The 25,833-nt window shown below is 38.7% G+C and overlaps 1 protein-coding gene across 1 annotated transcript in view; it reads right to left on the bottom strand.

Moving 5' to 3' along the window:
• PLCL1 (phospholipase C like 1 (inactive)) overlaps positions 1 to 25,833 on the bottom strand; it is a 179,502-nt gene that overhangs the window by 152,526 nt on the left and 1,143 nt on the right. The window lies entirely within an intron of this gene.

The raw sequence follows: 25,833 nt of genomic DNA, 5'->3' as shown, positions 1-25,833 counted from the left end.
TATTGCAGCCATTAAATAAATCTCTTAATCAGTTAACTAGCCACTTCTCAAGAAACAGTCCAAAGACACAAAGCAGGGTAGTGGAGGTGGGACTACAATGAGGCATCAAAAGAAAAAATCAGCGGAAGATTAGATTGGTTTTTCCTTCTTATAAGAAAAGAAAAAGTAAGGAGAAAAGGGACACTCAGCCATGAACAACAACACTCTCGTGCCCTATTCCTCTTTCTGTTTTCAGGGCTCCATGACACAGGCAGAGATACAGGCTACAGCAGAGGAAGCTCTCAGTGCTCCCAGCTGCCTGGCAGGGCACAGCTCAGGAGCAGGATGGACAGCTGAAGTGCTGACTCAGCATGTTTTGGTGTACCCAGCTGCCCAGCCTTATTTCCAGCAAGACAGCCCAACACTGACACAACTGACCATGCAAAATCCTGTTATACCTCAGCAGAGGAGGACAGGGCACCTATTTCCCCAGAGAACCAGCAGTGAGAACAGTAAAGATCAAACTTTTGATGTGCAAGAACTTGTCAAGTTCAGCTCACCCAGTCGCTCAAATTGAGACCTTGGTGACTCTCCAGGACCCAGGGATCAAAACACAGACCAGGAAAGTTGAGCATTTGATTACCCTTTCCCTCCTGACTGGTATTTTGGCTTTCCTTCTGCTGCTTCTTTTCAAAACTCTAACACACAACAGCCACACCCTGACAAGCACTAGTCCCCAAGGTACCCATAACTTCATGTGTATGGCTTGTCCGAGATCTCAAGCAATACTGCACTCCAGGATAATTTTGCTTCCTATGTTAGCAGTTGAATAACTGTTCAATTAGTTGTATTAAGCCAAAGTGAGCAAGCAAATCTATTAACTAACACAATTTTAAACTTGGTATAACTTAGGTTTCTTCATAAAACTTGAACATAACTGAAGAAGAAATTACATTTAAAAGACTCAGTTTGAAAAATGGGCTGTCCAGTAGCACTCCATAAGAAGTGCCTCAGATTTTCATGGTGAGCGAAAAGTGAGATTTAATTTTTTAAACACTAGTGATTGTTATGGAGTATCTATGCTGAAAAATAAAAACAGCCTCTTGCAAATAATCATGCACACATGATCAAAACCCTACCACAAACATCATTTGAAGATTTTGCTGTATGTATTATACAGCACAATTCTGTCTTGGCTCTGCCCATCTTTCAAACCCTTTCAACATGCAAACACAGGCTGTCTGACCATCAGCAAAGCAGCATGGCCCAAGTGGAAGTGTAAAAACTGTTGGCACTGTAGCCTTGCGCTGTCCCCTCTCCCATTTCCCCCTCACACACACACACATCAAGGGCTTTGCTGGGACTAGCTCTAACCTGGTCCCAGTCTGGACACTCCGTAGGAAGCACAGCATCCTCATGTCCCTGTTCTCCACAGAGCCTGGCCATGCTCTCCCCCAAAGCCCTCTGCAAGGGAGATCCAAGGCTCAGGAACAATCAGGGGCCCGATTCAAGGGCACGCTCTCTCTTCCTCCCAGCTGAAACACCGAGACAAATGCACCCAGAAGAGGCTGTTAATGGTTTCACCAAAGTGCAACAAACTAAGTACATCTATGTGAAGAAGTATTGACTAGTTGTCAGGGGGCGTGTAACCAAACCATTAGTGCTTTGGGAAGAAGTAAATGCATTATCCTTCACTTATTAATCAAATTGCTTATATTTGTAACAAGGCATTAGCACTAAGAAGATGCATTATCTCTGAGTTAATTATCTTTACCACAGACAATGAAAATTTCTGTAAGAATGAATAATAACTCTAATTCACCTAAACAATACATGCTTGTGAAAACACACTACCCCTGGGGTGTGCTGAGGGGCTAATGACAAGGTATTGTACATGCCATTTTTTTTCCCTCACAAACAATTAAAAAGGATCAGCTCTACAGTTGTTTCTCCTTAAGGGAAAGACAGGCACATGTACAGCATGAACTGCTCTGCTGCGGACAAAGAACTGAGCTTCGCCTTACCCATCATCTGATTCCCAATACCCCGCACCACCAGAGCTGCCCAGCTTAGCCCAGCGATGGCCAACCTTTGAGGGACTACACTCCTTTGATCCAGTAAGCCACAGTACACTGGTGACAGAGCCATGGCTCCCAGAAAAGGGCTGGAAGACTAAGATGACTTTACCAGCTCAGCAGAATGCTTGCTTTGAATTTTTCACAGTTGCAATTTGTCTGCAGTTTGCTGCCTAGAGAATAGGAATCAAATAGCAAAGATTTGTGCGCATGTAAGCAAAATTACAGTCCTGCTCACCAGAAAACTTCAGTAGGAAACAGGATTTTTCAGAAACAAGAGAATCGAATGGAGCCACAAATACTCCCCTACTGCTGAGAAGATGGGAGGGGCTTTTTGCATTCGAGTGTAGATGCTTTTTATTTTACCTTCTTTACACCCCATAAAAGCTTTATAATGTTACTGCAAATTCATTACTCGTGTAAGCGAGAATCCGAGGGTATCATCAGTGTGACCTACACAGGCTGTGAACAAACTGAAAAAGCAAAACTGATGCTGACTTTTTTGTGATCTTCAAATTTTTTTTGAAAAATCTTCAAGAGCTTTTCAGCAGATTAGACTGCTGTTAGGTAAACTCTGACTAAAGAGTGTTGAGAAAATATTTTTAGGTCTCTTTGAACTGTATGTTCAGAAGTCATTCACAGTGAAGGCCAAGCCAATGAAACTACCTATTGATAATTTTGCTCAGTAGCAAGCGTCTGCCTTTTTTAGTCGTTTTTATGTTTGCCAGCTTTCAACTCTGAGCTTAAATTTTCCCTATCAGGTACTTACCTTTAAATAACAAAAAAATAAAAATTAAAATACCAAAATAATTCAGCAGGAAAACTAGGAAAAATAAGTTGCCTTGCAAACGTCTGGAGAAAGGTTAGGAGAAAGTATCTAAGGCATTATTGCACACAAGCACCTACACTCTGAATGCCTTGCTTTGTGACCTTAGTCTAGGACTATTTGACAGAGATTTTTGTGTGTCATGTACTATCAGATGGGAAGTCATGTACCAGCTGAGCTCACCCCAACTTGTAGTTGAAAGCATATGTAGTGAAAAACATACGATGCTGCTGTGGGAAGTTGTGCTTTCCCAAGAAGGCAGAGATGAGGCAGTCACTTGTAGAAAGCTTGTAAGAAACAGGCCATGGAACATTTGTCCTTGCTCTCTGGAATCTGTTTCTGTTAAAAAAATTACTGTAAAATAGCCAAAGAGTTAATGAACTCCTCAGTCACTTACATTACACAGCTGACACCTACTCTCAACCAGGAAACAATGCAGAGTTCATCTCTGATGTCTGCTCTTCCCTGCAGCCTTCCAAGATAAACAAGATCATGTAACAATATTCAGATCAAGCATGAACAGCAATGCAAGAGACAAGGAAATGAAGAATCATCTCTTGTCATCTTTGTGCTGTAGCAAACCCAGCAGAAGCTGAGTGTGTCAAGAAACAGAATGACTAAGCAGTCAAGTGGGTGGTTCAATATGTTCATTTTCCTCCACCATTTCCATTTTAAGTGTCGGCTTCCCAAAATGTATTTAATTTGTACTATAAATTTTGATTTCCAAACTCTTACCATGCTGTTCAATGAAACAGTCTGTACGTACACATGTAAAGGAAATATTGTGCAAAATCAATGACAGAAAAGGCCTTTCTATGAAATCCACTGCAGCCACATTTACTTCCAGACCTAAAAAATGGTAAAAGGTTTTTTGGCTGGATGAATCTGAAGATAAATGAGAAGCAACCCCCTACCATCTTTCCTTCACTATGCAGTCTGCACTGAGCATTCATCCAACAACAGCAGCAGACTGCTGACAGTGTAATTAAAGAGGTTTCTGTAGGTTCTTACTCACAATTGCAGCCTCTATTATAACAATATCCTTCTGAATCCTCATTAAAGCACAGCACTATGTTGGAATAGCCACATTCTATCACTCCAGTTATTTAACCTTTGGGATGGCCTGTAAATGCAAAAGAATTAATGAAAATACTATTCTCAAAATAGCTTCATTGTAACATGCAGAACCCAAAGAAGAAATGACCACAGCAGGGGAGTTTGCCAAACTGTGCCCCTGCCAGCTTCATGCCCACCTCAACAGGCTTCCCACAAGACCAGACAGCACTGTATTCAAGGGTGCCTGCTGCAGTGCTGTCCTACATCTGAAAACCATAACTATCTGCCTACAGCAACGGAAGCAAACCCACTGCATCTGAATCCCTGCAAAAATCGAGTATGGTAGGCATTTGCTTCTACCAAACCTCAGGAGGCTGAGGCTGGCATGGCAGTCAATGAACTCCTTTGATCTCGTAGGTAGATAAAGACAGTTCCCAGACACTTCAGGATGAAGTAGTAAGCAGATTGTTCTCATCTGTGCACCACCTGTACTGACAGAAGCAGAGGGAGAACATAAAAAGCAGGTTCTCACAAGTTAGAATTGTAACTAACAAGTAAAGAAATACTTAATGAAAGGTAGGAAAACTTACTCCATCTCTGCTTTCTTCCTACTTCTGAAAGGAACTGCACACAAAGTTGGGGGTCCTTTTACTCCTTGCCTATATACACAAAGGCTTTAGATCACAAGGAACACCCTTATGGATCAGCAACAAAGCAATGTAACTGAATTCACAGATTTATCTGTTGCTCATGGCGAACATCAGAGCTGATTTTACCTGCTTCTAGAAATAGTGACACAAGATTTTACAAAGATGACATATCCAAACCAGGATTTTTGCACACATGAACAACAAATGCAGCACTCAAGAATGATATCTGTATTCAAATGTTGAGTGTGAAGACTGCAAAGATATATCTACTTCAGACATTCAGCAGGATACTGAGAAGGTTCTTCTTTTAACATTAACTATCATTGGTGAGCCACCGACTTACCAGATGCTTCTAATCCAACATTACAATTGTCAGTAAAACTGCCCAAAGACACTTGAGATGTAAGCAAAGTTGATATTTAATGTGCATATGGGAAATTGTTTCAATGCCCTGTCTCAGTCTTATTTTAAAAAATGCTTCCATTATTATCTATGAAGTCCCATCCACAAGTATGCAGTGGATTAAAAAAAGGCAGTATCTGGCTTAGTCTACTTTTGTAGTGATTTACATCACAAATTCAGTGGGAGGTCATCTGGCTGCCACAGAGGGCAAAGAACAGAGCCAGTCATATAAAAGTGGTGCTTTACAAGTCCATTGCCATTATTAAAATGAATAATCCAAGAGATAAGCCTCTCATTTCTCCAAATACTCTAGTCCATACTGTATCACTCTGCAGCAGAACATACTAAGCTTCTGTTTACATGAATTGCTGGGGTAGGAATAAAAACACTTGTTACTTTAGTATTTAGACTAACACCTGTCTCAGTGACCATGTTTTGTTCCACACCTATGTCCATGTGACAAATTCTTAACCTATGCAGTACCAACTTCCTCAGCAGAGCAGTATCATTTAGAATAATTTTATTATCTCTTTTTTCTAACCTAGTTCTCTCCCCTGAAAGGTTTGTCTAGTCCAAATTTATCTTTTAAACTTACTCCTATAGAAACTTACAGAAGAGCAACACAATTTAATAGCCCAATCTTAGTTTTCTTTCCAAGGGTAGAACTGCTGCTACGTCAGGTCCTACAGTCATCTGCTAAAGCAATGAGTACTTTGCTACTCCAGACTATTTTGTTTCACACATTTGTAAAGCTGTCAGTTTTATCATTACCGAGAGGCTGCTGAGGACACCAGAAGTCAATCAGAAGCATGCTACAATAAGTACATGCAGCAGTTTAAGCAGCAAGGCTTCCTGAGGTTGCTTCAGCACAGCAGCAATTATCTCTCACTGATGCCAGAAAAACCTATCCTTTAAACAATCTCTAATTCATCTTGATCAACATACATAAACATTTTGTAAAAACACTCATAAAGCCTAAATAATCATTTAAAGACCTTCCTAGGATTAACAGCCAAAACCCAAGGTTTTGCTAAATAAGAACATATTAGTACAAAAAACATCCATAAAAAGCCTCAAGAATTTAATTTATATTCAAGCCTACAGCTCTCTGCTTCCTACTTTCACAACAAAACTGAAAAAAATGAAGACAGGAAGAGGAAATAATAATTCATCCATCAGCTTGGAAACCCTTCTAGGCCTTGGAAGAATCACCAAGACAGTATTTAAAGGAAGGTCCCACCCAGCACAAGAAAAGCTGGCCTCATCAACCTCTCTAAAAACAGAACTAAAAAAAAGTAGACAATCGGTTTCCATTTATAATTATAAGAAACCAAGAAATAAAACACTTTCTTCATGTTTTCAGTTAATTGGATCTTTGAAATATCTCACTATGAAATAATAAACTAAAATCCGTTTTGCCCAAATCATAACTGTGTAAGAGCTACATTACATCTAAATTAAATTGCATCTAGACCTATTTTGACCCAGTAGTTTCTACAGGAGAAAAAAATTACCAGTAAACTAACCCAAGGGAGGGTGTTTGTTCTACACCATCACGTTCTGTTAATTTAATGGTCATGTTAGTCAGCTCATTGGTTTACCATGCTGCTTTAAAGTAGGAACTACATTCGACATCCAAAGTTTTGTAGCTCCCAGATTAAAAAAGGAAAGCTTGTGTCCTGGTTTAGGGCCCAAAACAGCATGTTAGCTTCCTTTATTTGGAACTGAAGGACTGTCATAACATGCTCTGCAGTAATGTTGCTTAACAAAGATGAAATAAAAATATTTACAGATTCAACTATTACAAGGCTTGGATCATCAGAAAATAGCTATCATAAAACAAAGCATCTGGAGTAACAGTGAGCAAAAGGACACTTCAGTACATGAACTCTGTGGCAAGGCCAAACTTAGCGACTCCAGTGAGGAGAAAACAAGGCAGTTGGGATGGTCATTATAAGCCACTGCAAAATAAATGAACACAAAAAAGATAAGAAATGACACTTCTTAACAAACATCCTCTGAAAATTAGAGGCAGAATAATGTTCTATATGCCTTGTCCCATATCCCCGCAGCTGCACAGCAACATCCTCAGCCCCTTCAACCTTCTTTGCTTACAATTCTCTACCTGTGAGAGCCCGAGGCTGCTCCTCACATACCTCCAACTCCCTAGCACATCCCCTCCGACTGAGCAGGGCTGACTATCCCAACTGCAGGAGGGAGAGCACCAACAGAGCTCCCTAGACAGTCTCCCCACCCAAACAGGGAGCTGCAGGGACTCTGCCAGAAGTTACAAACTCCATAGCATCCATCTCCCAGTCAGCAAGTTCAAAAGGATGGCCACAATCAGCATTAGCAAGAGGAGCTTGGCAAGGAAATACTGCTTAGAATATTTTTCAATAAGCATCTTGCTTATTGAAAAATATGCAAGTATTTTTTACACAAACCAATTATGGTAATTAGAAACAAGAAAACACTTCCCCCAGAAAATACATCCTACAGATTACCTGAAGAGTTGTAATGTCCATGCAAAAAAAAAATAATGAATAAATAAATCAGTTGGTTACCAGAAATTGCAGATAGGACCTGAGAACTTCATGGCCTTAAATAACATTCTGATGACAAAAATTAGTAATAGGAAGTTAGTTATGAATAGCACGTTTTCATAAGAAACACATAGATACACTGCTGGCAAAGTAACAGTTTAAACATTTTTTTATATGCTCTAAAGCTTATACCCCCACCATTTTCTTCTTCAAAGGAAGAAAACTGAGAACTCTATTTGTATTTTTACTAGTTATGTATCATTACTAGAATAGAGCTGGAGCAGCTTTTCTGTGGAGGGGGTTGTTTTAGCTGATATTTCTCCATCTTTGGAAAAAAAAATAGAGCTTTTATATGCAAAAACATTCAGAATAACAAGCATCAGGAAGAAATTATACCAGACTCGACTGCAGCATTTTCAGTTGTCACTAGTACCCACACTAAACTACACCTTCTAGAAATGGCTGCAGTAATGCAGATTTTTCCCAGTGCTCTTCACATACTTTGCAATTACATCTTTTAATGAGCTGATTTTTCAATGAGATCTTATTTAGATTTTATAACCCACTAAAATAAAGGTTTTTCCATTGAGCAGACCTTCTCACTGATAAAAAAAACCTTTGAAAAATTAACAGGTTACCGGTTCAGAATCTGTATATTCTGATTTTATATTTATATATATATATGTCCAATACATAATGTGCAGTATCCAGAATAACAGCTATTTGGTGCCTAACACCAAGCATGTTTCTCTTGGTAGGTCTCTCTTGTGGGAGAAGGAGGTTTCAACACCCTGAAAGTCTAAAGAGTTTTGAGAATGCAATCTACCTTTCCTATAGAAACACAAGTCAAAATATTTGGCAAAAGACGCAGAAATAGATATTTTGTAGACAGCAGATTTCTGTTTGTGTGGTTGCAACCTTATAAAGCAAGACATATTTGAAAAATAAAGTAGAACTATACAGTAAAAAGTATATTAAGTAAAAATAATAACTGCTGACTTCTCATAACAGTAGCCTCTGGTTTTGATTGGCTACAGAAGCGATCATTCTGAAATCCCTTTCAGTTTGTATCCAAAATAAATTATTTAGGAAAGTTTATTTCCCCTCCTAAAAAGTGCAGGTTGAGATTATTTTTTCCCTTCTCAAACACATGATTAAAGTAACTCATTACTCTGTTCCATCCCTGTAGCTCTTGGCACTGTTTCCTATTAAACTGGTTAGCATAATACTACTTGCATCCTCCAGTTATTTTCTTCATCCACTGAAGTATGGGTAATTTCATTCTGAAAATATTTTCAATGTAGTATTTTTCTTCATAGTAAAAACTTATAATTTCTAGGAGCCATAGAATATAACATTTGTGGACTTATTTCCAAAATAATGGAGTTTTAACAATGCTGGCAAATTCCAAAGGCCATGTAGGATGACAACTGAATTCATCTTTGAGACTATGCTACAGGACAGAGCAAGAAAGAATGAAATATCAGACAGTTCTGATCTGACACTGCAGCAGGAGATCTGGATTTTAAGAACTGGCAATCAAGGATTCCCAAATAGCCAAGAAATTAAGTTTATAGCAAGGCCTCTGTCAAGAATTATTTATGACCTGCCTGAATTACCACACACTGCCACAACAGCTATAGGAGATGAGAACAAGTCCAAAGGGGAAGTATCCAATCTGGTGAGAACACACAGACTCCAAGAGAACGATCAAGTACCAAGGTGAAATTGCCTTGAGCAATTGAAAAATTCAGAAAAATGGCAGAGAACAATGAAGCCAAGAGAATGTCATTACTGCACTGAAAATAAAAATTTCAGGGCTAAAGAGACTCCATCAGTCTGGAAAAATATGAAACCTAAATAGTTTCAGGACACATTCCAACAAAAGGTGAATGCTGAATACTAACTAGGACCAGCCTCCAAAAATCTTCAGCTTTTCATGTTGCTTGGGAGAGTAATGTACACAACCTCCACCCTTCTATGCAAAAAGCAAGAACCACTTGCAGAAAGGGAACATGACAGAAACATTCTAAGATTTAAAGCCAACTGCTGCAGGAATAGTACCTAACAACTTGTCACACAAAGCAGCATTCGTCATATTTGAGACCAAGGTGTCTACTTCAGTAAAAGCTGTTCTAAAGGGAAGGGTGATTTCCACACTTGTACAGCTGTGGTCAGCACAGAGACTGGCTGTGCAGGCTGGGGCTGCAGCCAAACAGCCCAGCACAAGAGATATTGTGTCCCCTTTAACATCACTGAAAACAAACACAAATTATGTACCTGACATCCTCAAAGCCCAATCAAGAAGAAACTGATTTCATTTCTGTTCTCATACAGTGGTTTAAAAGTTCCATCCATCTACAGAGTGATCACAAGGACTACTCTCATTTTGAATCAAATAACCTCTTTGCTGTGCTTTTTCATTCATCTCTCCAGCATATTCTTTTTAATCAGCACTGTAGACACACTGCTTTTGGGGAAGAAGCTTATTTTAAAAAACAACCAACCTTTTATTGTGCTGCAAAGCATCCTTAGGGAGTGTCTACCTTTCCTTTCTCTTACTACCAATCTTAAACACGCATGAAGGATGGTGTTTTCATCTCAGAAACTATAGTTACACACATGAACTAAAGACTCACCACTACGTTATCATAGCAACAAAAACAGTAAAGCTTTCAAGACTACTACGGAGGTCAAAGTAGTAAACACAGTAATTCCTACATGATGCAAAGTTAGTTTTCAAACAAAAATTATCTAGCTTATTCCGTATTTTGTAGTCTTAGGACACTGCAAGGGTCTCCTACAAAAAGAATAATAATCACAGCATCATGCTTTTGTTAAATATAGCAAAAGTTTTTAAAAACATGAAAAAAAATACCCAAACCCAGAACTTACTGGGATTCAACAAGTCTGCTCATAACATGATATTGTCACTCTTAGTAGTTCTGGGCTGGCACCACAGCGCAACACACTCCTGGCAAGTCTTGGCAAATCCTACTGTTGTAAAGGTGCTACAAGGTGATCTTGGGCAGAACTCCAAACACACTGAAAGAACTGGGTCAGTACCTAGCTTTGATCTGCTCAGGGACAGCACAGATACAAGAGTGACTAGATAAATGCATCAAGTCAAAATATGTCTCTGAGTTGAGCCCACGCTTAGCAGGGAATCATAGTGACAGTGGACTAAATTTTTTTTTCCTGATAATCTGGACTTCTATGTGTAGTTTTTACACCTTTCGTCAAATTATCTCTTGATTCCCAGTATAGGCAAGGCCACAGACCAAGATCAAGGAGCAGATTTTGAGTTGACTGTAACATGGTTATAGTAGAGAGTGAGTGGAGGCAAAAATAAGAATCTGAGCAAATATTCACAGGTTGAGCACCATCGCTGTGGCTTTCCCAGCTGTTTGGAAAACAGTGATCACATTGCAAATTGTTTCAAAGCAGAATACATTGAAATTCAACATATATGGCAAATACCATGATCACATGGAAAAAATATTGCTGATGTACAGTTTTTAACTTGACAATGTAATTAATGATCTTCACCATTAACTGATGACCAACTGCTCTGCAGTAAAATAAAGTGTTCTATTTTTAAGTGGCAAGATAAGATTGGAAAAAAAAGCAAAACAACAGGAAAGAGCAAAGGTATTTAGCCATAGAATAAGGTAAAGTAGCTATTTAAAAATGGCTAGCAGTCTCTGGCAAAGGCTAGAAATACTTAAGCCACATTAGGTCCTACTGCAAGCATTCTGCACTGCTCCCCTGCTCTACACATTCAGCCTATTCCCCCAAGCTGCCAGACACATTCAGACATGCAGGGCTCCTGTGCTCCTGACTTCCAGCACCAGGCACTGGCTTCACAGGATGGACAAAGTACAGCTAACCAGGATGAAGGTTTCATACAAATTACTCTTGCTTACAGAAAAGAAATGACAGGAGAAATTGTAACTGGATTAATGGGACATTTCCCTCCTTTCCCTGCCCCAGTCAAAGGGAAGGATTTTGTAGGTCCGTCACAGTCTTTATTGTCTCTATGAATATATTTCCATATGTATGAATACACTTCCATACCATCCTATATCTCCCTGTATTTTGCCAGTAATAGATACTCCAACACCATCCTGAATATCCCTGTGTTTTGGCTCTATGCATACAGTAATTAATACAAGCAACAATTTCTGCAGGAGATTATTTATACAGGATTACATGGGAAAGGTCCTGCAAGCTCTGCTTTCTCTTTTGGCCAAACAGTTCTTCCCCTAAAAGCAACCATTTCACAAAACAAAGCATACTTCAAAGTGAGCAGGAGCGTGGAATTATTTCCTGAGCTGTTCTCTTCCAAGTCTCTGAATACTCCTGCAGTTATTTGTATACAGTTATATTGTGTTATTTGTACATAGTGTAGTTATTTGGCAGTTAAACTTTTCTTCTTGCTTTTCACACCTCTCAGAACAAAGTACAGTAGAGTCCTCAGGGAAGGAGGCACTCAGACAGATTTGTAAAACCAACTATGAATCCATTACGGTAATGACTCCATTAATTAAGCAGTTAGGCATGGCTGGAAGTGACCTGCTGGGAGAGACAGTGCTAAACTTCTCGTTTAGTATATAAACTACCAAGAAACAAACCCTAGAGCAGTCAACAGCAAAGGAAGCATTAATCATTATTACCACTGGAAACACCATGAAGCTTATCTTAAAAGTTAAAGAACCACTTGAGAAAAGCAGTAATTCTCCCTGGTGCATTGCCTGGATTATTTTACTGCTATTGAGCGGTAAATCATCACAGAAAAGAGAGAAGCCTGGCATTCTTTGGTTCTTAGTGGCTCATCTGACACCATTAGAAGCTCATTTAACAGCTGTTATGAGTCCAGCCATCTCAGGTCTTTCCAGAAGGATGCTGAATACCTCCCTGATGTCTCGAGTCTTGAATGCTCCTGAAGTTAGCTTCTCCACCCCTTTTCAAAAGGGATTTAAAATTAGAGTTGCAATGGAACTGCCACTACCCATACAACTAAGAATGACAGGTGCCCCAAACACCTTCCTGATGTAGCAGAATCATTTCTACAGCAACCAAAGCATATATCATATATGCAGTAGTAAAACAGTAAAAGTTAAAATGTTAAACTAAATAAAACCTAAAAACAAACCACCAAAAGAATAAACCCCACAACCAACCAAAACAAACCAGCACCAAACCAAATGAGAAACAAAACTCACTGTATTTTCAAAAACATGAAAGAGGGAGGAAATCTGGTGTAGAGATTAATGAGTGGCCAAGTCACTTGAGAAACAACTGATAATAAATATCGAGTTACACAAACATGCAGCATGTTTACATCTTTTCTACAACATTACTCTTTCATATAATTTAACTTCATATTTGCATTCATCCATTAATTACTTTACTGCAGCATAATAAACCCAAAGGGGCAATACAAGGTTATACCCAAATGCTCCCCATGGATTCAGATATCAACTCCTAATTAGAAACATACAAAGTTCATTAAGAGAAAATGCATTTTTAACAACCAGTAAAATCCAGGTAGGCATAACAACCAGCCACAAAAAAAAAAAAACCTAGCCCAAGACAAACACAAACAAGAGAAAAACAGCACACAAACTATTTTATTAATTCAGCTGTACCGCTGACCTTTTCCATACACAGCCAGGAAGATCAAAGAACAATTTGCCCTGCCCAAACTGCAAGTAACTGCTATTTTACCACTGGGGGGCATTCATTGGTTCTACCCTGAAAGATGCCATTCATTTCTAACTCCCATTATTCAGCACTCACAAAGATAACATTCATTTGGGATACCAAGCTCTTTACCAAAGGCTCCCAATTAGTATTTTCTACCTAAATACCGTACAGATCAAATCCTACTTTGGATTTGGAATCCTGAAGAACACACAGAACCTCTGGCCTGCAACACCTCTGTTAAAGCAATTCCGTTGGCAGGAGGAGTACTCAGTATCTCAGTCTGCTAAAGCAGCACAAGTCAGTCTGCACCTCTCTTCCTCCTACAGCAGCTTTTTTGCAGAAACCAGCTCAGGCTGTAGGTAAGCACACCAGTTTTGCAGCACACACACTGGTCTATGGATGCCATGTTTGTTCTTCTACAGTCTCTGGTTGTTCTCATTCTTATTTTCATCTCCATCTTAGAAGAAACGCATCCATTGCCTTTGTCCACATAGAAAACTGTTTCAGTTAAGACCTAATGCAAATCACTATATAGGCATTCTAGTACCAGCTTTAGTTTTAGCTCCCTCCTGACAACGATCAGTTCAAAACTTGAGACTTGTCTGAACACTTTTTTTTTAAAAAAAACCTTCCAAATAAACCATTCTGACTTGTATTTATAGTATACCAGAAAGAGCAGGAGATGGAAAGAAATATTTCCAATATATACAAGTTATTTAGCAGTGTAAACCATAATTTACCTTCCTATTCATATACTTCTGCTGCAATACTGAATTAGCCTTATCCTCCTTTTCAAAAGAAGTTGTATCTTCCAGTAACTGCCACATTCAGTTCTTGGATTCATGCAAGGAAAAAACACTATAATTTCCCACTACTAAAATTATGTAATAATGCAAAATTTAGTGCATAAAAAGTCAATTTAACACGTTCTGTGAATTTCTATTATCATGCAAAGTATATACCAAAGCATTATATCTAGAGATTAAGGGGAAGATAATAAACTGAGCAAATGGGAACTATGTTCTTTAGAACATACAGATATCCAGACACAAGCACTTCAGTGTTTTCCTTGAGTAGTATTTGGAGAATTGTGCAATATGTGCTCCTGGCTGCAATATGCCACAACACAAGCTAGAGACATTCTGCCATCCTTGAGTAGGCGTACAGATAAATAAAACAAACTAAATGGTATTTCAAACAAAGTATAAAGTACGAGACTATATCCTACCAATGGTGGATTTCAGCATGGTCATATCTTTCGCCTCACAACTGTTCAAAGCTGCTGGAGGCGGCCAAGGCAGAAAATGCTGCAACCTTCTTACGTTAGAAAGCTGATCTGTCTTCTCCTGGTGAACAGAACACTGTGCCCACACTGTTCCTTTCAAATCCTCAAATTTCTAAAAACTATGCCAAATGCACTTGCAGTAGGATATAGCTAGCTGTTTATTCAAGCTGAGAGCTGTGTATCATTGGAGAAGTTAAAAGCTTGTCTGAAGTGAGATAGTTTCCTTTGCAGAGTCGGGCTTTGTGGAAGCCAGGTAACAGCTTTATGCCAATTTTCTTAAGTAAGCTATAAAAAAATGCACTGTCCTCCATACTTGGAAGGCAAGGTACTGCTATACAGGGTAAGAGTGTGCTCTTAAGCGCCAGGGTTTTTTATTTGTCATTTAAGTCTTGATAAGGATTTAAGTCCTGATATTTTCAAAAGGAACAAAATTGCTCTTCTCCCCAGACATCACAGGCATTGCCACAAGCAGGTTACAAGGTGCAGCTTCCCAACATCTCTGTTCTCTGCTCTGTACTGCCCTGTTTAACATGCTGCCTGTTCCTCTCAGTGTCATCTCTTCTTGGTAAATGGGATCATCCATCCAGTCCCAGGTCACATCTCAACATGATACTGGCCATTAGTCCTCAGAAAGGTGAGCTCTTCGGGCAAAGTCAGAAGATTTTATCGCAAGTGCTTGTATGTCAGCACTTCACAGCTCATGGGACATCCTTACAGTTTTTACGCTGATCAATGCAAATGAGGATGTTAACCTCATCTCATTAAATCAACTTATTTTCCTATCACTTAAGCTTTCCCTTCTCCCCACACCCATGCCCCTCCCAGCAGAGCTGCTGAGCCTAGGCAAAGCACGATGCTTAACTCACATTTCACTCTCCCAAGTCAAACAATTTACTTATCCTCCCCCAATCTCCTACTGCAACACAGCTACTTCTGCAGAAAGATACCATTGTCCTTGGACTGGTCTATGTAATCTATACTCAGCATGGGGATGTAGAATAACTTAAGTAGTTATAAGGGTTAAAAAAAAACAACAAAAAAACAAGTCTTCCAAGATGGAAGGTGTTGCTGCAGGGAATAATCCTCTTTGGCAACCAGGAGAATGTTCTGAAGTCCACAAATAAGCTCCAATTTGATCTCAAGATCAAACAGAGATTTGAATCAGTCCATTGAAATCACTCACTTCTAAGCACTAGCCCTGTCCATCAGAGCACTGTATCTCACTGTTATGTATGACAGTACCCTCCCTTTCATCCATAAAGATGTAGCAAAAAGAAATATTAAATATGAACCAAATTGTAAATCTGCATTCAGCAGCACTGATGCCACAGCATCACTGCCACATACTGTGATGCCACAGCAGCACTGCCAAGCAAACAATAAACAAATGTATTTGCTGTGAGTTAAGTAATCTCTAATTTTTTCTCAGTTCTAATAACAACTTATTCTTTTTTGTGCTTCCAATAAGAATTTATCTAGAAATAATCCTCCAAAATTCATTTTTCGGCAGTATTAGTGCTGATATTTAAAGTCATACAGTTTTGCCAAACAAACCTTGCCTAGCTCTAAGTAGAATCAGTGTTACATAATTAACCATATTTTAAGAGTCTGAAAAAGAAAACTATGAGGTAAAATAGCAGGGTGTAGTGATTGGGTATTTGTGTTCAATCCAATCCCTCCTCCATTGATGGCAATGGGAAAATTGCCACTGATTTCAGACTGCAGAAACTATGTTTATACTGAAAATCTGCATTGCTTTAGGGAGTAACTGCCACTGTGAATCATAACACCAAGCAAGAAATTCACAAGCTATGTGAATACCATGACTTGCATTTCCAAACCACACACAAATACAACCAATTTTACATAATGCTAGAAGACAAGCCTTCCTTCAGGACACATCCATGTGTACATCCCAGAACGAGACTGTCCTTACTCCTGTGCCAAGGCTTGGGTGTCACCCACAGAGCAAGGCCGGCTCCAGCAGATGAAAGCTCCATCCCCAGTGAAGGCTGTGCAGCTTTCCAGGCAGTCTGGGGGACTGGGCTCCATCTACCACTGAACACAAAATGTTTGCAGAAAGTCTTTCTTCTTATGTTTCATCAATTCCAACATCTATTTTTTAGCCAGTGCTCAGAGAATTTTTTATTACAGTATTTACATGAGGTAGCCTGGAGGTGTGTCATACACCAGTGGAGCACAGTACTTTTATTAAACTATTACAGCTGCTAAATTCATGTAATAACCTCCTACATAATCTCATTTGGAAAAAGAGGAAGGATCTTACAGTACTCCATTCACAGTGCTTTTTTCTGATAGCTCTTGCTCAAGTGTTCAGCAGACTCTGTAGGTGAGCAAATGCAACTTCTAACCAGACATTCATGGAAGTTGTTGTAAAGTCAAATTAAAAGAATAACAACAACAACAAAAAAATTCACAGGGGTCTTCCAAGCAAAACTACAGCTTACAGAAAATTAAATGTGAGAACCCAGAACTCATCTACATACAACTCGTATGTACAACTCATAAGTGTTGCCCATAATATATTTTGTGTCCTAAGAGAAAATCTAACATTTGCTAAAAATGATGCTTTTTGTTCTTCTATGCAAATAGGCTACAACTGAGAGAATACACCAAGACCACCTATTTCCTCAAAAAATCATCCCAACAACAAAAACAAAACTAAAACATCACTGCAATATTAATATACAATGGTAAATGTGCCTAAATGCTACCTACAGGGATATGGAACGCTTAATAGGTGATGCTCAAACAGGCAGCAATCTTCACTTTAGAAGAGAGAGATGCAAGGAATCACCACCAAGCTGACAAGAGCAGGACCAAGGCAGCCCTCAATCATCCTCCTCTTGTTCTCTCAACCAGAGCTGCACATTTGTGGCCAAAAAAAAAAAAACCTCTGGCCTCCTGGCAGGCACCTTGTGCCCTTTTCCAGGTTCACCCCTCCATCCCCAAACCTGACATAATTCAGCTTCCAGTCCCCTTAAGCACCTACACACCTCTAGCACAGTACATGCCCAAAAGGCCACAAAACTAGAGCAACCCAGCTCAGGCAACAAACTATTACTTTTCTGTCCTGTGTGACTTTCCCTGCAGGGAAGCTCAGTGCTGCATCTGCAGATTTTGAGCACTGCCATGAGATCCCCATGGCTGTGCTCAAAATTCTTCCCCATGTCCTGGTCCTTCACCTCACCCCTGTCTTGCTTGTGCATTCTTGGCTGACTCTTGACCCCAGTGCCCAACCTCCCAGCCAGGCTCCCTGGTTTTATTTCAGCCTTGCCTGCTCCCCATGACAGCCTCTGCTCTATGCAGCATTCTGATTACATATAATCCAATTTTCTGAATTTCACTTGAGCTTCTAGACATGCTCTCACCCTGCTCTGTCCTGTGGCTTCCCTGGTATACTCAAGCACTGGCATCTGATTCCTGATCAAGGAGTTTTAACTCCTATTGCTATTTACTTCCTGCCTTTTTCTCAAAAGCATGGTGTAGCTGTCATTCTCAGGCAGCCTCCAATGCACACCTACTCCTCAAAATGCAATGACTGGAGTAGAATCCAATATAACAGAATTTCTTAAATTTATGAAATCTTCTTCATCAATACTCCTGGCAGAAGTGTTTGTCTGGCTGCTCGTTCTTCTGGTTTGGCTTTTAAGCAGACACCCTCTAGGAGATGCATCAAAACAAAATAGAGAAAAGGCCACCAGTACACACAAAAGCAAAATGGATATTGACACATTTCCATGAGCAGCAGGCATCTCATACCACTAGCGCAGCCTACATTTTACTTAAGAAACTCCCTTTTATGTTGTATTTACCCTTCAAACTATCTGAAAGCGTGGAATAGCATAAAAAAATTTCATAGCCTACACTCAAAACAGATTTTTAATCCATCAAACCTATCAAATCAATTAAAAACACGCTGTGTCCAGCTATAATACAACACAGGTGATCAGGTCCAAAGTACTCTGTGAGAGTCACCATTCAACTTTAGCTTAACAGACTTTGGGTCCATAAAATAATAAATGAGCGCTGCACTCCACCTGATTCTAGACTTAGTCAAAAGCTATGCAATTGAGCAGCTAGCTTCCTAAAGAATAAATTTCCAACTGAGATTCTTAATGCCCATTCAGAAGTTGTATCCCAGTTACCAAAACAAGCACCCAGTGAACAATGATGATTTGAGTCCTAATTACCAACCACTCTGCTTCTTCTATAGCCATTTACACCCACACAAATCAATGTATGACATGACAACTTTGAAGTATTCAAACACATTTCCACTTTGAACAAATCTCTGAACAAGGAACTGGGCAGCGAATACATGTTCCTTGTACCCCTTCAAGAAGTACCAAAGCAGAATAACGTAGGTCAACCTGAAGGTCAGCCAGGATCCAGCAGGATGGAGAGCCTTGGGAAAATTCAGTATAACTCAAATGAATGTTTTCTCTAACTGTTTCAGCTGGGATTATCTAAGACATGGTGTGTCAGTACTCCCCTGAGCAGGCTACTCAGGAAGAGAATCAAATTTTCACAGTTTACATTTACAGCTAGAATATATTTTTTTAAATCCCCTTGGTACAGTAATACGTTGGTGTCAGTTACCTTTTAGACTGTGATATACCTCTAAATAGGCATGCCACAATAACATTACCTGATGCATGCTGCCTCAAACAATAAGCCCACGGCTAATTTCATTGATATAAGTGGCTCTGGAAGAGAAGAAATATCTTACCTCAGTTTGCTTTCAGTTCATTTCAGTTAGGGCCTGTAAAAAGCCTTAATGATCAGAGACTTTCAGCTTCATAAATACACATTAAACAGTGAACCAAGACTAAATGATAGCATTACAATAATCTCAGAAATCTGAACACATTTCAGGAAGAGGGTTAATAATCACTTAAAACTGCAAACTTCGGACGTAAGACTCTTCCAGAAAGCAGGATTCTGCATAAGTAGGCTTCAAATCCCAGAATATTTATGATACAGAAAGATTTAAGAACAAGGCTTTGATTGTAAGATTTCCAAACTTATACATACAAAGATCTTTTTGAGTCTTCAGAACTTGTTAGTATTTAGTAAAGGTATCTAGCCATGTGAAGCACTTATTTTTTTAATCCAGTCTGAGTAGTTACTGAACTGTCATGCATGTCAAAACCTCCAAATCACATCAGATAAAAAAAATGGAATACACGTGTTATTAAAAGTACTCATCCTTCCTCATACCTTATAAAAATCACCCAGTATTACCAGAAATTACACCTACCAATCTATTATGTTAAGTTTACAAGAATGACCAGCTAAACATTTCACCACAGCAAATGTATTATTGGTTCTACAGTAACTGCCTGCATTTTCGCATCTACTGTAGGGAAGAACACAAAAAAAACCCATACCATTAACTCAATTAAAACATTTTTGTTACAGATGGCGATGATCTCAGTGGAACTCCAAAATGAATAAAATATTAGCATGACAAACAGGATTTGCATCTCCACACAGATAGGAAAATTCAGTTTTATTGACAGCTACATATTTGGAAAGCAATAGAAAGCTCTCCTCCTCTGCCATTGCCCTGTCCACCAGGCCCATTACTTCATCAGAGTATTATTTTTAATCATTACTTACGTACTTCTGCAGAAAAGTCTTTATGCACATAATTTAAAAACAAATCAACCAGTATCACCAACTTCATCTCTTATTCCTGATCTTAACAGCTCCTACCTCTTACCTAGATAACCTAGCAAACAACTTCCTGAAAAGACCTGCCAGAACTTGCGTTTGCAGACCACTGGACCTGCTGTTATCCTACAGAAAGGTCACCTTTCAGTAATTTCAGTGCAAGACACTCAAATCACCTTGACTATTATTAACTGGTACGGAAAGACATGCCAAATACAATGCTTTATCCATCTGTACCCACATGTTTGCTGAGATCACTGGTCATGTGTTACGTTGCGTGCCAAGTGGAACCAAAGAACAAGAAACACGGACTACCAACTCTAGAGTAGTTAGCAGAAAGCTCACTATAAACTTCAAAGGAAGCAATAAGGCCTGGATACAGGTTGACTGGGTTTGTTTAAAATTTTTCACGTAGTAAAGTTCAGACAAGACAGTGTAAAGGGACCCACTGACTTTCAGGAGACTTTTAGCCAGATGAGCCTTTAAGATAGCTTCATAAGACCCAAATGCCCAAATTTTGCGCCTGAATCATTTTATATACATTGGTCTCCATTGCTATGATAATTATTATTGATAGCTGGACAAAAAAATTCCATAAGACATAAATCTTTCTCACTACAGTGTTACCAACTTAGATACAGCCATATTGGACCTACTGATGTTGCTTTAAGAACAAAGAGGAAAGTGATGGAGGTTAAAACCCAGTCTGAAATGCCTACTGCCCCCCATGAGAAAGTACCTCAGTGATAAATGCAACAGTTCAAAGAAAAACTGTCCATCTTGACTGATAATAACTGTTGGATATAATTCATTTGACTGGTCTACAACCAGTATTTGTTCTGTCCAAAATTGTCTTGAATATATGCTTAAGAAAAAACAGTGGTGTATGGAATACAGTTGCAGTGTTATGAAAATATAAGCAGCTGCTATGCCACAGCAATCGAAAAAATATCATCAAATTGCTTCTCTTCTGTAAAGCTGGCAAACATTAATTCTAAATAACTAAATGTACAAAGAAGATTCTTTAATTTCTAAGGAAATTTTATGCTAGCAATAATGGAAACCAGTTCCCTGGATCTCTTAACAAGTCCTTTAAGTTTTTTTAACAAACAGATACTGGATAACATGAAGATCAACCTAGGCTGGCATCCCAAGACAAGTACATGCCTGGGGAGATAATTACATGCACATAAGAAGCAAGGAAGTACAAAGTGATCGATTCTTTGCTGTGGCTTCCCAGAGTTCAAGCACTTGTAGTTTAGGAACTTTCTAAGCCAGATGCTTTTGGTGCATTGCAAAGCTCTCTTCGTCAATTTGTCATTTCAAACCTGCTTAAACCCATTTACATGTCTGACTGCACAGATTTCTGGGGCTGTAAAGTACATTATGTACTCAAATGCTGCCTCAGGAAATACTACCATTTAATATACACCTGCTCCTAAAGAACTATCACTGGTTTGTTCCCTGACTTCACATTGTATGAAAGAGAGCAAATATCAGTTCCCTGTTTCCTCACAATGTTTGTGAATTTACATACATAAAAATATCACCCTCCAATTACCTTTTTCCAGATCCATCTGATTAATTTCCCATTCTGAGGCAGTCTTTGCATGGCTAGACATGTCATTCTTGCTTTTCTAAATACCTTTTTAGGCTCTACCACATTATTTAATGTAACCTCAACTTAAGTATTCTCCTTTTTTCTCTGGTACATATATGTCAAAGAATGTAAGAGTGATAAAATCACCAATGAACTATCAAGTAGTTAATCACGTTTAACAAATCTTACATAGTCATAGTTTTATATTCTTCAGCAGCAGGTGTCTAAATGCAACCTTACACAACAAAAACCTACGTAAAACTACTGGAGAGTAATTAGAGTCCTGAAAAACCCTTCTTCTGAAAACAAAGTCTTAAATAGTTACATTGCATAGACAGATGTGGTATGTATTTAAAACACTTAAATTCTGTCACCACATATCAAAGCACTAACTGAAAGAAACTAAGCCTCATTGCTTTTATTGCAGGTTTGTTTTTTTGAAAGCTAAAAATGTCACCAGCAAAAATACAAGTCTTGAAATAAGACAGCTGGCTGTCTTGATACACTTCCACTGATTAATTCAATTGGAAAACTCTGAAACTTGCAGTTCTTAGGCTAGTAGTGTATTATAAGCAAGGACAACTCAACCAGCCTTTAAAGAAAAAAAAACCCTCCGCTTGAAGCAGACAAATAGCCATTGGAAGAACTTCAGTAAAAGGTCTCAGCTCTACTGTGACTGAAGTTAGTCTCTTGAATTAAAGAATCTGCAGCTGCTACTTCAAGTTCATTTCATGGGCACAGTCTGCTGCGTTATCTGCTACAGTATCTTAAACAAATATCCAGGAAGAAAAACACATGATCCCAAAAGTTTGTCTTGCATGCAAACAAAGCAGAGAGGGAAGCTTGATAAGAATTGACAGAGAAATATTTTGGTAGAAAGTTACGAAGTATTTCAGTAGCATTACATAACAAATTACACAGCCTTCCTACTCATTTATTAAAGTACTCATACATGGCAATGGAAGCAGGAACACGCCAGAAGGAAAACAACATCCCTTAACTCTGTTTAGAGATCCCCACACAGGAAGGCTTGCAAAGCATTGCATGTAAAGAATGCTGAAATCCAGTCTTCTGCTCTCCTGGCCTAAAAGTGGTTGCAATTATTATTTTATTTGTGAACAACTGGCCCTGGATTATTCACAAGCAAAAGAAAAAAAAGAAAAGAGAAAAAGAAAGGAAACACTTGGCAAATGATTTAGTCAATGCATAGATGCGTAGTCCATCTCTAGGCCTCCTAGAAAACAGGTCAAGTTCTACAATCTCTTAGCATTTCTCTAGTTTTATCTCCAAGCATTCTTGTCTGCTGATTTCAGGTTCCTCATGGCAATCCCCCTTGCTTGTTCCAGTTCTGTAGTAAGACCATTTACCTCTTCCTTGCATTAGGAAAAAAACCAAAAAAATCCCATAAAACCAAAATCTAAAAAAAACCCAACTAATGCACATTAGTGAAACAATCTAATGCACAAGAATGGCTACAACTATTTCTCATAAATCTTTTCTTAAATTCACTTCAATCTACAAAGCTGTGAACATCAGCAAAGCGGGAATAAAAATATTCTGTCTACACTTTGTTCTTTTTCTATAAATGAGTTTGCTTGTTACTGAAGCCAAATATAGAGCACATGAACGCACTAAAGATTATTTAGAAGGGTTCATATTTTACTTGCAATATATGACAAGTGGAATTCGTTACAGGAAAGGTTTTCAAAGCAAGTCCATGTTCAGTCTTTGTACTTCGCAATTATACTGTGGGTGCCAGAACACTCCAATGTAAGCAAGTCTGGCTTCCACTGGAATTGAACTCTCAGATGCTAACCTTGAGACTTGCGGAGTTCCAGAAGATAGCTGGGGAAAAAAATGCTGTTAGAAGTGTACTTTGACCATCTAAATTTACAGAATTTTTACTTTTTGCTTAATTGAGTAAGACCACTCATGCTTAAAGTACACATTTAAATAGTTAGGAGAGAAATGGGAAAACAGAGCAAGTGTGTTCAACTCCTGCAGTGTGCTTGTCCTTGCTGTGCAACTCCCTTTGCCTTCTTAAGTCACATTTTTCAGCAGATAAGGTCAGCTTAGAGGAAGCAATAGAATACTATTTTGACTATAGTTTTATATGAACATATGGACTTTCTGGAGTAAAATAAATATAATAAATCATTAGAAAATTCATTTCCCTGTAAAACATACAATGCTTGAGCAGAAATCCTACCTGTTGAAGTCCTGAAAAATAAAAAAAGAGTAAAGTTGGAGGGTTTTATCTTAATTCCAAATAAAATTTGCACTTAACACCTGATTAGTATGTCCTAGGACATTAGAAATTCCTGAAAAATGCAGGCAAATACATTGTTTAATTTGTACCCCAAGTTAATAGCATTTCCTAGTATAAAGCCAAAGGAAAACTGTGATTTAAAACACTTTTATACACCACTGACACAGCCTTGTGGGAAAAGAAATGCAATGCTCTGAATGGGGTCCCAACACTGTGCCTTAGAGATTCACAGCTTGTGAATCCTCAAGTTCAGACACCTGCTATCAGACACAGCCAAGTTATCTAATTTAATCCATCTATTTAAAAATTAAATTTACGATTAACAATCGTACTTTTCATTCCACTCCTATAATAAAACCATTCCAAACCCTTACAGGCCCTGGAATAAATTTCTAGTTTCCAGACTGGATCTATGCAAAGGAATCCTTTGCTTTTGTCCAAGAAAACTGTAATTCCCCCCATAAAGTACTCAATCCAGAGACCTTATCAGCCCATCCTAGTTATCCTTCTATGCATCTGCTCCAGTTTGAAATCATTCCTAAGCACTCCTAATGAATCATTCCTAAGCACAGGAAACTGAGCTTACTCAGTATTTCAGATGAGACCTTACCAGCTCCTTGTATAAGAATATTAATACCTTCTTACCTCTGTCAGAAATCTTTTTCCTTCTAGACACCATCCTTGGATATGTTTCAAGAAACTTCCTCCAGTTAGAAGAGTGATCATTATCATTATGTGCTAATCATTATCGGATGTGCTAAATTATCAATATCAAGCTATTGACCTGTAGTGAAAATGCTACTCAGTCATTAACAATTATACACGACTTATGACATAAAAAACCGTATCTACCACATGGAACTGGTAGAGTCTGCAGAATTAATTATGCATTTTTTAACTGAAATCCAAGATTGCATATTTTCAATTTTTGAAACCTTCACACTATTCTAAGAGAAAAATATCATCTCCATACCAATACAGTTACAGAACTTTGGTCCTGATTTAGAAAAAGCATTTAGAGTTTATGCAACTTCAGACTGGAAGCATTCCCATCACATTTAGTGGATGTCCTTAGAAAACTAAAACAATCCTTAACACTTTGCTGGACTTAATGAGTTAATATTCCAACGTGAAACTTGCAAAGAGCCCTCAAGGCTCCTTTGCATTTAACTACCTCGGTCTCCTCTGAACATTGAAAGCTTTAAATTGCAAAAAATAAGTATTTCACGTATTTGTTCTCTCTTTGAATAGGCATACTAAGCTGCAAGAGCTAAGCATGCGTCCTGGGTTTCCGGCACTGAGGTAGAGCTCTACCCAGTGCCTTCACACATTTACAGATGAGAAATCTTATTTTCCGCTGTTCTCCCGATGCCTTCCAAGTGCAAATCACTAACAAGAGTGATCACGTGTGACCATATGCTAAATTAAGTTCGCCCAGGAGACTTCATTCATCGGTTCCCCGGAAACTGGCGATTAAGCCTACCTACTTGCAAGGAGATGCCATTTAATTCAAAACCACAGAGTTTATTTTAAAAAAATTAAACCGGAAAAAAGAAGAATTAACATAATCATAAAGCCATTTTCCTTAGCAGACTACAACGAAGGCGGAGGCTTTAAGATCACGCCCGACCTGTTAATTTCACATTAAAAGTGCTAAACACCCGGTGCTGCTCCGCAACAACCTGTACTACAGGCAGTCTCCAAACACACCTTCTGTTAATTTGTGACACTGCATATTT

Source organism: Cyanistes caeruleus, chromosome 7, assembly GCF_971803275.1.
Source record: "Cyanistes caeruleus chromosome 7, bCyaCae1.hap1.1, whole genome shotgun sequence".
NCBI lineage: Eukaryota > Metazoa > Chordata > Aves > Passeriformes > Paridae > Cyanistes > Cyanistes caeruleus.
The sequence above is the reverse complement of the archived record's forward strand: the minus strand, read 5'-3'. Positions and strand labels throughout refer to the sequence as shown.